Source organism: Populus alba, chromosome 3, assembly GCF_005239225.2.
Source record: "Populus alba chromosome 3, ASM523922v2, whole genome shotgun sequence".
Classification (NCBI taxonomy): Eukaryota; Viridiplantae; Streptophyta; class Magnoliopsida; order Malpighiales; family Salicaceae; genus Populus; species Populus alba.
In genome coordinates, this window is record NC_133286.1 from 1,145,842 (window position 1) to 1,158,596 (window position 12,755).

Sequence of the window (12,755 nt, forward strand, 5' to 3'; positions counted from 1 at the left end):
TTCAGGACTCACCCAACAATTTACCGACAGATTAATTCCGTCGGTAATTATATTACGATGGATTCACAGTCGGTATATTTGTCGGTAGTCACAATTCACCGACTAAGTTACCGACGGAAATTAACCGTCGGTATCACCGACGGTATAAACAATACGTCGGTCTTGGTATTATTTGAAGCGGGAAATTTTTTTTTTTTTGGCGCGCAAATTCTGTCTGTTTTAAAAACCGTCGGAAATGGTTTTTTTGTTTGCCGACGATTTTTATAAGCAACTAAATTATTTATTACCGACGAAAGGTAAGCCGACGGACGTGTTCCGTCAGGTAATGTTAGTCAGTAAATATTTTACCGGATAACATACTATCAATCACAGACCGACGGAAATATTTTCTGTCGATAAAATTGTGAATTCTTGTTGTGTATTGTAATGGCAATCCATGTGATAGTGAAGATCTAATGGGATTTTGCTTGATTAAACAACTGGTGTGATATAAAGGAAATAATCTCAAATCATTGACAACTAAAAATATTTCAACTTATTCTCCCGTTTTATTGAATAAGTTACATCATTGACCGAAGAATAGTGCATTTTATTTGGTGTTTTTAATTATTGAATAAGTTAATCATTGATTAAAAATAATTTTTTTGTGTTTTAATAAGTTTTTAGCAAGATCTTCTTGAAGGAATAAGAATAATTGGTACAATTATTGAAATTTGTATGTAAAAAAACCATATGAAATGTGCAAAGTCACATGATAAACCTCCTGAATTAACGTTGAAAACAACGTATATATATATAATATTAAAAATGCTATTAAAAATAATAAAAAGAATATTAGAGTTTATATATTGATATATGAGTTGACATGAGTTTCCAAAGCTTGCATATATTATATGAACCTCACCAAACCAGTGAGAAAGAATCGCCACTTGATCAACAATCAAGCAACTTAAGCATGGAAGAAGACTACAATACCTTGCAACGCTAAAGATTTGATATCTCACAATCGAACATCATTGCTAAAGATTGTGAAGATAATGCTAGTAGTATGTATATTCTATAATTTTAAAATATCATGCTAGGATTTTAAATAACGACTCCTGAAGATCACACTTATGATTAGATAACATCTCTATATTTATATATATATTGGATCCAATAAAACATTGTTTGAGTTCATTTTGAACCATGCTAATTCATTTCTTATGTTTTTAATTTTGGTATCAAAACAAGTTATTGCTCTACAATATTAGCTTCTGTTTTTATTTCAGACTATTTTTAAGCTGTTTATTAATCACTTTAAAACCAACTTGTTTCAATCCTCTTCATTCTCTATAGATGATTTTATGTTTTATTATTCTTTTAATGATACTCAATTTCATGATATTGTTGATTCATCATCCTTAAATCTTCTATTATTTAAATAGTTTGAATACTCTCATTGTTATTGTTATAAAATCCATCACTTATGCCGTTATGGGTATCATATTGTTTATTGTTACATCCAAGTAGCAAAGCATGAAAGTTTGACTTGGAATTTGATTTATTGAAACATTTTTGTTCCCTCTGATTTTTTATTGTTGCAAGCAATTATAACAACCTCTAAACCAAAATTTTATTTAATGACCAATAAGATTGTTTATCGATTGTGATCATTTTGACAAGTAGATGAGGTTACAACGCAATTATAAATAGTATTAATATACGCCAAACTCATGAAAAGTAAAATATATCATGAGTTTGAGGAGCGCCGTTAAGAAATTGTGAATGTTAAGAAAATAATCAAGGTAAATATTCTTGATAATTTCCTAATTAATAAAAGAATAAAGAATAAAAAAATATTTCAATTATCTAATTAAAGAGATGATCAAGCATTTTATATTTCCTTATATGTCTTGCTATATAGCTATATAAACTCCATATGAGTTAACTTAATTCATTATATATTAAATTATTAAATAATATCATTCTTTTCTTTTTTCTATTTTTTAAATTTGTACAAAAAAATTTTTTTTTCATTTTCTTTTTGTTTGTTAAAACCTAGTTATTTTTTCGATACTTAAAAAAAAGGGGGGGATTTTTCTTAAACCCCCAACAAACCCATACATTACACAAACCCAAACACTTTTTTCTTTTACAGTCGAATAAATATCATGTACAACTAAGAAGAAGATGTTGTAGCACGCTCCAAGACTGAACTAGAATAATAAGTGATTTGCACATATGTGACGTCACGATGGATCTCTGTCGGAGCAAGATCTTTGTCGGGTGATGAAGAAAAGAACAAGAAATTCTTATTTCTTATTAGTTAAAAAAAAAAATGGAGTCACCACTTAGTATTTTTGATTTACTAGAAACCTTTACTGAGTTTCAGGGTCTAGATAAAGGATTTTAATGTATATAAGGAGGATGTATCGCCACCTAGTACATCTTACCTCTCAGTCTGTATTGTTTGTTTGGCTAATCATAAACTAACTTATTGTTTTGTATTTCATAACCATTGTATGTTTATAAGGTTTTAGAAAAAGTTCTTATCAGTAAAAAAATCTTTATCCTATCAAGTTAATCTTAACCATTATAATGTCATTTTTTTTTAATTTTTCTTTTAATATCTGGAATATGTCCTTACATATAAGTTTGTGATTGATATTCAAACAAGCAAAATAATTTTTTTTCAAATGCAAACCAAGTTCTAATGTATTTCATAAAACTAGCTTAATATAAATCTAAAAATGATTGCAAAATATCAACAAAACTATTTTTCCTTGAATTTTTGTATTTAAAGATTCTAGGGTGTGTTTTGAGATTGTGGTAACAGTGGCGGCTATTTTTCCGAAAATCAAACATTGGTTCTTCCACATTTCTTATCCACCATCATGGTGAACTTATGAAAATGATGTGCAAGCGGGAAAAAAAAACTAGAAAAAAAAAAAGGATGACACTATCGCGCAAACATTAGAGGCATGTACATGCTCGCATAACCTAATTTATAGAAAGGGGGCTTGAAAAAGTTTTTGGAAAAAAGCCCCTGCTAGGAATTAGCTATAAAAATGCAAGTTCAAGCAAATTCTAGGAGTCTTTTGAAACATGCAGAACATAGCAATTGGTGAGTGATGTATAGCCCTAAGAACGATGCTAGCAGGAGAGAACAGAAAAAGGAGATTCATGCTCTATAGGTACTTCTGTTGAATGCTTGACTGAACCCTTCAATTCTTTAATGAGCAAGTTATTTAACTCCGCTGCAGGTTCAGGGGGCAGCTCAACAGAAAAATCTGAGAATTATTTGCAGGAGAAACCACGATCGCTAGCCCATGCAACAGAGCTGGATTCCATGTCATCTTCATCTTCATGCGTAAATCTTAGGACATGACTCTTAAACTCGCCCACTGTCTGTACTTGTCAGCCGAGTTTTCCAATGATGATTGGAGTCAAGGAATGTGCACAAAGATGATGAGAAACTCCCATTCAACAGCTTTTGAAAAGATATGCTGACACTTTTATAGAGGAGTGATCATTTGCGAATTGAGATTAAACCTGTTTTTTATTACAATTTGAGTTTTGTTTATTTTTATTAACTTAATTACTCTTTAAAAATATTTTTGGATAATTTTGATAAAATGTGTGATGCCAAGTAAAAGTAAGGTTTCTTGACTTTAGATTTCTTCATGTGGTCTTCAAATTGAAATTGATTTATATTTCTAATTTCATTAATTAAGCCCATATTTACACCCAATTTAGCTTTGAAGTTTCACAATCGTCTCTAAATTATTCAAATCTTGTGATGAATTTTCTCTCTCGAATATAAGACCCTTCAAACTTGATTTTTTTTTAATTGAGTCATCGATTAAATCTACAAAACCCATTAGAAGTTTAATTAAGTCCTTGAATTTAAATTAATTCTTTTAATTTTGTCCAATAGACTTTTAAACTTATTTTTTCTTTTAATTAAGTCCCTAAATAAGTCAATTAAACTTGTTATAAGTTTGGATTTCAACCTCAATATTTCCTTCCAATTTTGGTCAAGTTGGATTTTAACCTCAATTTTCTTCTTTTTCCATCATATCTTGTCAAAATGTAATAATCTAGTTGTTTTTATGGTATTTTGATTTTTTGCAGCTTGAAGACTATCTTCTCGTGTCTTAAAAATAATTTTGGATTTTATTTTATATTTTTTTGATTTTTTTAAATACATATTTTTTTATAAATAAATTTAAAGGGTTCAAAATTAGATTATGACACTAAAGCAATGACATTCATAGGTAGAGAACTTTATTGGTTTATATGCTTCTTAAGGAATGACATGTCACTCTCAACACAACACCTTGCCTGCCTATACGTTAATTAATAACTTTGGAGCCCTTTCCTTATTTTCCAATCTAGTTGAAGTGGATTATAACTTTATCTAGAAGAAATTTTTTAATGAAAACATTTAAGCTCATTACATTTCTACCAATGACAAAGCTTTTGGTTCTTAATGCCATGTTGACAAGCATTATGGTTCATTCTCTCACCATTAGCTTGAAGATCATTCTAGGATATCCTGTGAACTTAAAGATCATGCTAGGATATTATGATATCATATCTCCCTAGTGATAAACCTATTGATATTTAACCAAGGCCCTTACTTCCTTTCAATTTTTAATCCTGAAGATCATGATATAATATCTCCCCTTGTGCTCCCTTTCTTCCTAAGTTTTCGAGTATGTCCTCTACATATTTTAGAACAATTTTTCAATTTGTTAATCCTTTATATTTTGATCCTTATTTTTTTTATTTTAATAATTTATAGAATTGGAATTGTTTTTTTAATCTCACCCTTTTCAATTTTTTTATTTTTTTTTGTTCATATTCTTTTGATTACTATTCACTGTTTTTATGGGGTTTTTTTTTAACTATTTCATCCTCATTTTTCCTATCAAATTTGATTATCATTGTTTTGATTGTCATTTTTTTTTTTACTTTTGGAAAATTTCTTAAATTGATTTTTTTATTTCATCATTCAATATTAAATTGGTTGGAGTTTGAGCTTTTTGATTGTGCTTGAGTATAGAATTTCATGAGTTGTGGATTTTAAAGGTTAACAAAGGTTTAAGAAGGTTCACTTAGATTTACTTGTTTTTTTTTCTTTCTTTCTTTAAACTCATATTTTATTCGGTTTCATTTTTAGTATTTATTTAATTAGAGACAAAACTCATATTTTAAAAATATACTTGTGTCACCCGAGCATCTTTTTTTACTAATAAAAAAAAATTCTGGTTTATGGCGGCAAATGACCACAAATCTAGTCATAAATTACAAATCAATTATTGTGAATATTTAGAAGAATATGATTACTTACAAAACATAAAACAATTTAATATATGAGATTGATGATTATAGGATATTAGATTTTTAATTTCATTGATATCCAATCTAGTCCTTCAATTCTAGTTTAAAAATTTATAATAGTCTAGCAGTCAATCTGGTCAACTTTGAGCTTGAACTGACTTGGTTGAAGAAAAATAAAAAAAGATTGACTTAATGTGATTCGATTAAAAACTCGAATCGACTTAAATCAAAACTCAACTATCAACTTTTTTTAAAAAAGAATTTATGTTTTTTTAATTAAAATAAAGTTATTTTAATCATTGATTATATTACCCAACATGTGACCGGATCACCGCATCCGATTTTATAAGTAAGCCATCAATCTAATAATTAAAACGTGCAAGTTCGAAGAATGTATTGTAATCTGCAGTATATGTCATCGTTGATAACGTGGAGAGTTCACTTCCAAAAGACTCTTTTCACTATTGAAATGAATCAATAATGAGCCCTACGGAGAGGGTGAGAGAGATGCAAAAGATGGTGAAAAGGAGCCATGTACTAGTAGTTCCGCTGCCAGGCACAGGCCACATAAATCCCATGCTGCAATTCTCTAGACGTCTGGTCTCCAAAGGGCTCAAAGTCACCTTCATAATCACCAATTTCATATCCAAGTCCAGGCAGCTTGGCTCATCAATTGGTCCCATTCAACTCGATACCATATCAAATGGCTATGATGATGGATTTAATCAAGCTGGTAGCAGGGAACCCTATCTTTCAAGCCTACATGATGTTGGTCCAAAAACCCTATCAGATCTCATCAACAGATACCAAACCTCTTCAAGCCCTATCCATGCTGTAATATACGAGCCTTTCTTGGCTTGGGCTCTGGATGTGGCAAAGGATTTCGGGTTATTTGCAGCTTCTTTTTTTACACATGCTTGTGCTGTTGATTACATCTTTTACAATGTCTACCATGAAGTGTTAAAGATGCCAGTTTCTTCAACCCCTGTGTTGATCGAGGGATTACCACTACTGCTTGAGCTTCAAGACTTGCCAACATTTGTTGTTCTGCCAGAGTCAGTTTGCTAATTTGGACAAGGCTGATTGGATCCTCATCAACACTTTCTACAAGCTGGAGTGTGAGGTAGGCAATTTTGTACCGCATAATTGGACTTTAAAACTATTTGCACTTCTTTTACGGTTTCTGGTAAAATCTCATTCTCTTTCAATTTTCATCCCAAACCAATTAATTTCATCAATTCCATCCCAAATAATTGTGAAACTGTAAAATGATTAAAATTTGAAAACTCTTAGCAGTAAAGTTAACAGAATCATGAATATTTAGAGATAAATAATTTGAACTTGTTGTGTTTTTATGTTATGTAAATTAAGGGTCCAAATCTCAACAAACTATATAAAAAAGAAGAAGAAGATGTTTAGTTTTACTTGAGAGCAAATCAAACTAAATCATTCATGAATATATAGATACTAAGATTAACCATATAATTTTAGAAATTTCATGTTTTAATGCTAGTGTGTGATGCTCTGGCTATTACTTGGATTCAATAAAAGCATGAAGAGCTTGATTGATATAATAAATACATCTCTGACGCTTCATTAATCCATTATTGAAATCTATAAACAGACAATTATATATTTATTAACGACCAAACTGATATGAGGAATTTATACAATAACTTGAAAGATCTGATTGATTGGCCACGTCATCATGTTTTGGCATTTGTTACGAGGTGGTGAGAAAAGGTTTAGGAGACATTTGCAGGGATTCAACATCAGCTTCGAGCATCCTTACAACTTCATGCATTGAGGGACGATCCTCGGGGGTTTAATTATATACACCATGATGCCATTATAATGATCTTCTTTGTTATCTTCTTTTCTTACTTTATGGTGTCTCTTAGTACTTTTAGGTCATTTCCTTCACAAACCTGCTCATAAACCCACGAAGGAAAGTAGATTTGGCTTGCATCCTCTGCCAATTCACTCAAGTTCTTCTTTCTTCCTATAATGTCCATTAACAACATCCCAACACTGTAAACATCAGCTTTGTAAGACACGCCTCCGATATTTTTGTAGAACAATTCAGGAGCTATGTATCCCATTGTTCCTCTAACCGCAGTGAGGGCCACAATGCCATTATTTGTTGGTACAATTTGCTAATCCAAAATCTAAAATCTTTGAACAAACTTCTCATTGAGAAGAATATTGTGAGGCTTGATATCAAAATGCAAGATTTGCATATCACAACCTTGATGTAGATAATCAATGCCACGAGCAATCCCAAGAGAAATGTCAAACATTTTCTCTTTACTTAATGTGACGCTACCTCGTTTAGGAAAAATATACTTATCAAGAGAACCATTAGCCATGAACTCATATATACGACCACACTTTGATCCCTCAGCGGTAAAGTCTATAAGCTACACCACATTGACATGGTAAATTCTTCCGATGGTGTCAACTTCATTGGTAAAGTCTTATCCATTACTCTGCAAGAACTCTTCAATGATGTCATACATTGATAAGTGCCTTCTTCGTCATGTGTAGATTAAATAGGTCACGAGGCATGAAAGCCCAAAAAGGAATAATATTGCATGAAATATCATTGTGCAGAGAAACAACATGAACAGTCAATGGCAGAATGAAATAGTGCTAATTTGATAGATTGCTGCATCAAAATTATTTTATAAATGAAATGTGATTTTCATTGTGTTTGCCTCCTGATAAATCCTTACAAGCTTGCTATGTATCGATGGAAGCATCAACTTTTTTCAAATCTCAAATCCATTGCACCAAAAGGTAAAAACTTCTTACAAAAATGCAAGAAAAAAAAAAGATTTTTCACGGAGCATCTTAGTGAATTTTGATTTTATCCATCTTAGCTTTGGATTTTTTTAAGTCATTAAAGTTGCTAATAAAATTAAAGAATTAGACTCAATTAGAAAAACTAAAAAGTTGAAGGGCTTATTTCCATGAAACCAAAGTCACTGAAGATACTTTCTTGCGCTTTTCCATTTTTCTTTCAATCTTATGTTTTGATCTTACAATGCACACATTTCATGTTCTACAACGAATCCAAAGAAGCATAGGAAAGTACTTACCAGTGAAAATAAGTAGTGCTATGAGCAAAACTATGATTATTCTGAGAAAATCTAAAGATATGGTCTTGGTCCCAACATACATATAGTATTCTGCCATATGAAAACATGAAGACATTGGAAAATAAATAAATAATATTAAAAAGGGATTTTAGATGAGCTCGATAATCTCAATATTTACATGATAACTCGAGAGTTTTTGTAATTTACCTTTGTAAATTCGGAACCCCAAATGTGGTTGTCCTACAAGATTTATAGAAAAGGAGAAAAATCAATATGGGGAAATCTTATAGATAGTGAACAAGTGGCAATCATGTACAAGAAAGAAAAAAAGTAATTAATCATAAATTATTCCCTATATAATGCTTTTAAATGGTTTTTCTGCGCATATTGTCTATCATTAATGAAACAATTCTAGATTATAAAAAAAGGAACTCTAAATTAACTCACCCCCTCTTCTTGAATTGTATATCCATGTTCCACTTGGAAAATACTTGGTTATCAGCCCAAAGACTTCATTGCGAAGAAAAGAGAAGGTCGTGTCAGTGTTCAGCCTTTGTAGAACCAATTCATGTAATTAAAATTATGTTCCATGCATGCAGTTTAGACTTCATGTTTGAGTAAAGAAAAAGGCAGGTTCTTACTGAGATAACTGAGTATACGATTAGTCAGAAAGTCTGCAAGAAAAAACAAATAATTTTTAAAGAAACTAGTGATCTCAATAATTGGTAATATTTATTGGCAGACAAAGACAAGTTGTGTCACCTATTGCCACTCTGATAGGAGCACCATTGAGGCCTGCGTTCATATAAAAGAAGAAATCATCAAATTACTTGAGTTTTGAAGGTTTGCGTTGTCATTGAATACCTAATTGATTGAAATAAAGAACCGTAATATCAAATAGGCCAACATGGAGAAAGTAACAAATATAAAGGACTGCCAACGAAAGCAACAGTCAGGCAAACGAAAAAAGCTGCAACAAGCAACGAAAAAGGCAAAACCACAGGACATGAACAAATCTCTGGCCCAGTTGAAATAAAAAAACTAGCTTGATAACCAAAACAGTACCACACTCCAGCAGCAGGAAGGAAATGAAGATTCGACATCCTTCTCTGCATAGTTGGCTTGTTCACGTATCTCCAACAGAGCTTTCCTTCGGCATTCAGTGTTATAGTGCCCAAATTGATTGCAACTATAACATTGGATATTCCTCTTGTCACGGTTATTGTAACTGCCTCCTCTTTCTCTAGGAGTGAATGCTTGTTGTCCTCGACCTCCTCTGGTGGTGTTTCTACCACCTCTTCCTCTAAAGTTTGTATTACAAGATCTTCTTCCTTGGAATCTCTGAAATCCTCCTCTGGATTGTTGACTTCTTGCTTGAGTGTTATATTCACTTGTTGAAGTCTCCCCTTGCTCATATTTGTCTTTGAGAGACAGCTTTGCTTGTAAGGCATGCTCAATGTCCTTATCTCCATTTCCCTTTACAATCTTCTGCTCATGAGCTTGCAAAGAACTCATAAGCTCATCTACTATCAACTTGTCCACCTCTTTGGACTCTTCAATGGCGACAAAAACAAAATCAAATTTTGGATCTAGGGATCTCAAAATTTTCTAAGTAATTCGAGAATCTGAGATGGCTTCTCCATTTCTCCTCATTTGATTGACTATCACCATAATTCTTGTGTGATAATTAGAAATAGACTCCGAGGATGTCATTTGCAATAATTCGAATTCACCTCGCAAAGATTGAAGACAAATCTTTTTTATTCTGTCAGCACCTTTGTATTTTTGTTGGAGAGCCTCCCATATTTCTTTTGATGTTTCAGCAGAAACAATTATCTCGAATGTATCTTCATCAAGACCTTGATAGATGATGGTCTTTGCTTTGTTGTCTTACTTTCTGTTGACTTTTAGGGCTTGCTTGTGTGCCTCTTGTAGAGCATCTTCTGCTTCTTTGGACTCTGGTTCCTGAAAACCAATTTGTACAATATCTAAACACTCTTGTGAACCAAGAAATGCCTTTAATCTGATGCACCAACTATCATAGTTGTCTCTAGTCAGCTTCGGGATGAGTGTTTGTGTACTTTCTGTAGTCATTTTTCTCTTTTAATGACTGTATCACCTTCTAGGAGCCGAATTTGACCAAACGGACACTGTAGATCGATCCGTAATGGTCCAAATAGTAGGGAACCAGTCTTACTTTGTTGAAATCGGGTCAAAAAATGGGTGAACCAGTCAAAAAACGATTCTGTACGGCGGGCGGTTCGCTGGAGTCGAACCAGGAATATTCCAGGGAATATTCTGTTAGCGCACTGGCAGCTGGAACGCGGCTTGGCTCGGCGCGATGTAATGCTCAGCTTGTGGCTCGGCGCGGCTGGATGGTGGCTCGGCTTAGATGGCTGAAACGACTCAGATATGGCGCGCGTGGACGACACGTGTCTTCAACCTCTGCGCGCATGGCTACACGTGGGCGACAGTCACCGAATCTTCAGGCGGCGCGTGTGGCTCACCGCAGGCTCCGATCAAGCTGATTCTTGCACCTGTGAGTTCGTATGGATGAGCTCTATACTGTGGAATGATCAAAACGTGTTTTTGACAACTTTGAAAATTCGGGTATACCCCAACACTCTTCTGTTTTCTGACGAACGGGGCTCTGATACCAATTGTTGGTGGGAGAAACCACTAGTGGTGGCTTTGGAACACTCAGAGGGGATAAAACACAAAGTTTTATTACAAAAACAGAAGCTTACAACAACACAAATGCTTAATACACGCCCTCTCTCTCTATATCTAGTGTTTCTCTCTAAACTCTCCCACACAAAATAACATAAGCTTAACTGCCTATTTATACACGAATTCAGAACAAGAAAATTCAACCTTCAAGTGTGAAGGCGGCTGGTGGCCGATGGTGTGAAAGCGGCTAGGCGGTGACAGCTGGTGGCTGGCGGCTGGTCGGTGACAACTGATGGCTGGCTGGGCGGTGGTTGCCTTCCTTGACCTTCTAGATTGAGTTTAAGTTCAACACTTTGGACATGACTTTTATAGCATATGTTTTAGTAAATTACATGAAGAGCTCCTACCAAATTAAGAAGGGGTGGGCAGCTTCTTTATGGCTTCCAGTTAGGAAAGCCAAGCTAGTCGACATGATTGAGCTTCTTGTTTTGGCATGATTTGACTTTACATGATCTGAATTGTTTGCCGGTTCATTTAAATTACTTTTTGCCATCAAATTTGAAACATTGAATTGCAGTCCACAGGGCTTGGCTTTTGGATATGGAAAATCATTGCTCGCGGAAAGCCAAGCTAGTCTTTTGTTCAGAATTAGTAACCTGCCGCCCATGTAGTGGAAGGTGGCAATCTACAGCTAAAAAGATAATGAACATGGAAGTGTGAAAACAGAAGAGATTTCTTTTTCGAAAGAAGAAGTGATTTTCATTTCAAGGAGTTGATCAGTGGAGGAGACTTCAAATTCCAACATCAATGAACTTATCTCTAACTTGACAAACATCAAGTTGACATAATCTTGAAGTTTCAAGGTTGTCTCAATCTTGACTAGCTAGCGATCGTATGCTTGTTTGTAATTTAATGGTTTCACACTACCCAATTGCATGCTTATTTATTAAACATGTTTTCCTACTAAAATCATTTGAATAAGCAAAACACAGGATAATTTTTAAATTATAATTTATATTTATTTTTTCAATATAACCACAGAAATTGCTATATTACCAAACAAAAACTAAATGATTGCATTTTGAGTGTGCTTATTAGACAAAAATCCTAAATGGGAGAAAATAAAATTGAACGTAGCCCATTGCATCGGGTGTTTTATATATATCAATTTTTTTTAATCATAGGTGTCCGGAACTTTTACGCATATTATTAAGATTCTAGAGTTAATAACAATGTAAATCTTTAGTAGTTCTGAAGTTTGTGAAACTTAAATTGATAATTTTTAAAAAGCAAACTCAGGATCTAACTCGTTGAATTATACCCCTCAAGTTTATAAAAGTCGTTGCTTTTTTGGCCTTTGCCACATGCAATATGGTATAAAATAAGCCAATTATCTAGTAGTTGACCCAATAGTAAAAGCTTGGAACTAAAATGATTGCTTCTCATGAGGTCTCAGGTTCAAGCTTTGTAGTTGCTAATATTGATGGCCGGTAAAGGTTTATATGGTCGTTAATTTCAAAGCTCGTGTGATTAATCGAGGTGCACGCAAGCTGACTTGAACACACATATTAATAAAAATATAACAATAAATAAGCCGATTAAATATCTATAGTTGGATAGTTGTCAACATTGAAAGGAGTAATCAGTAGGTAGCTA

At 33.2% G+C, this 12,755-nt stretch overlaps 2 pseudogenes; one reads left to right on the plus strand and one right to left on the minus strand.

Moving 5' to 3' along the window:
* The window catches only part of LOC118055641 (uncharacterized), a 66,472-nt pseudogene that overhangs the window by 34,061 nt on the left and 19,656 nt on the right, over nucleotides 1-12,755 (plus strand).
* On the minus strand, nucleotides 6,923-7,934 carry LOC140955390 (rust resistance kinase Lr10-like; annotated as a pseudogene).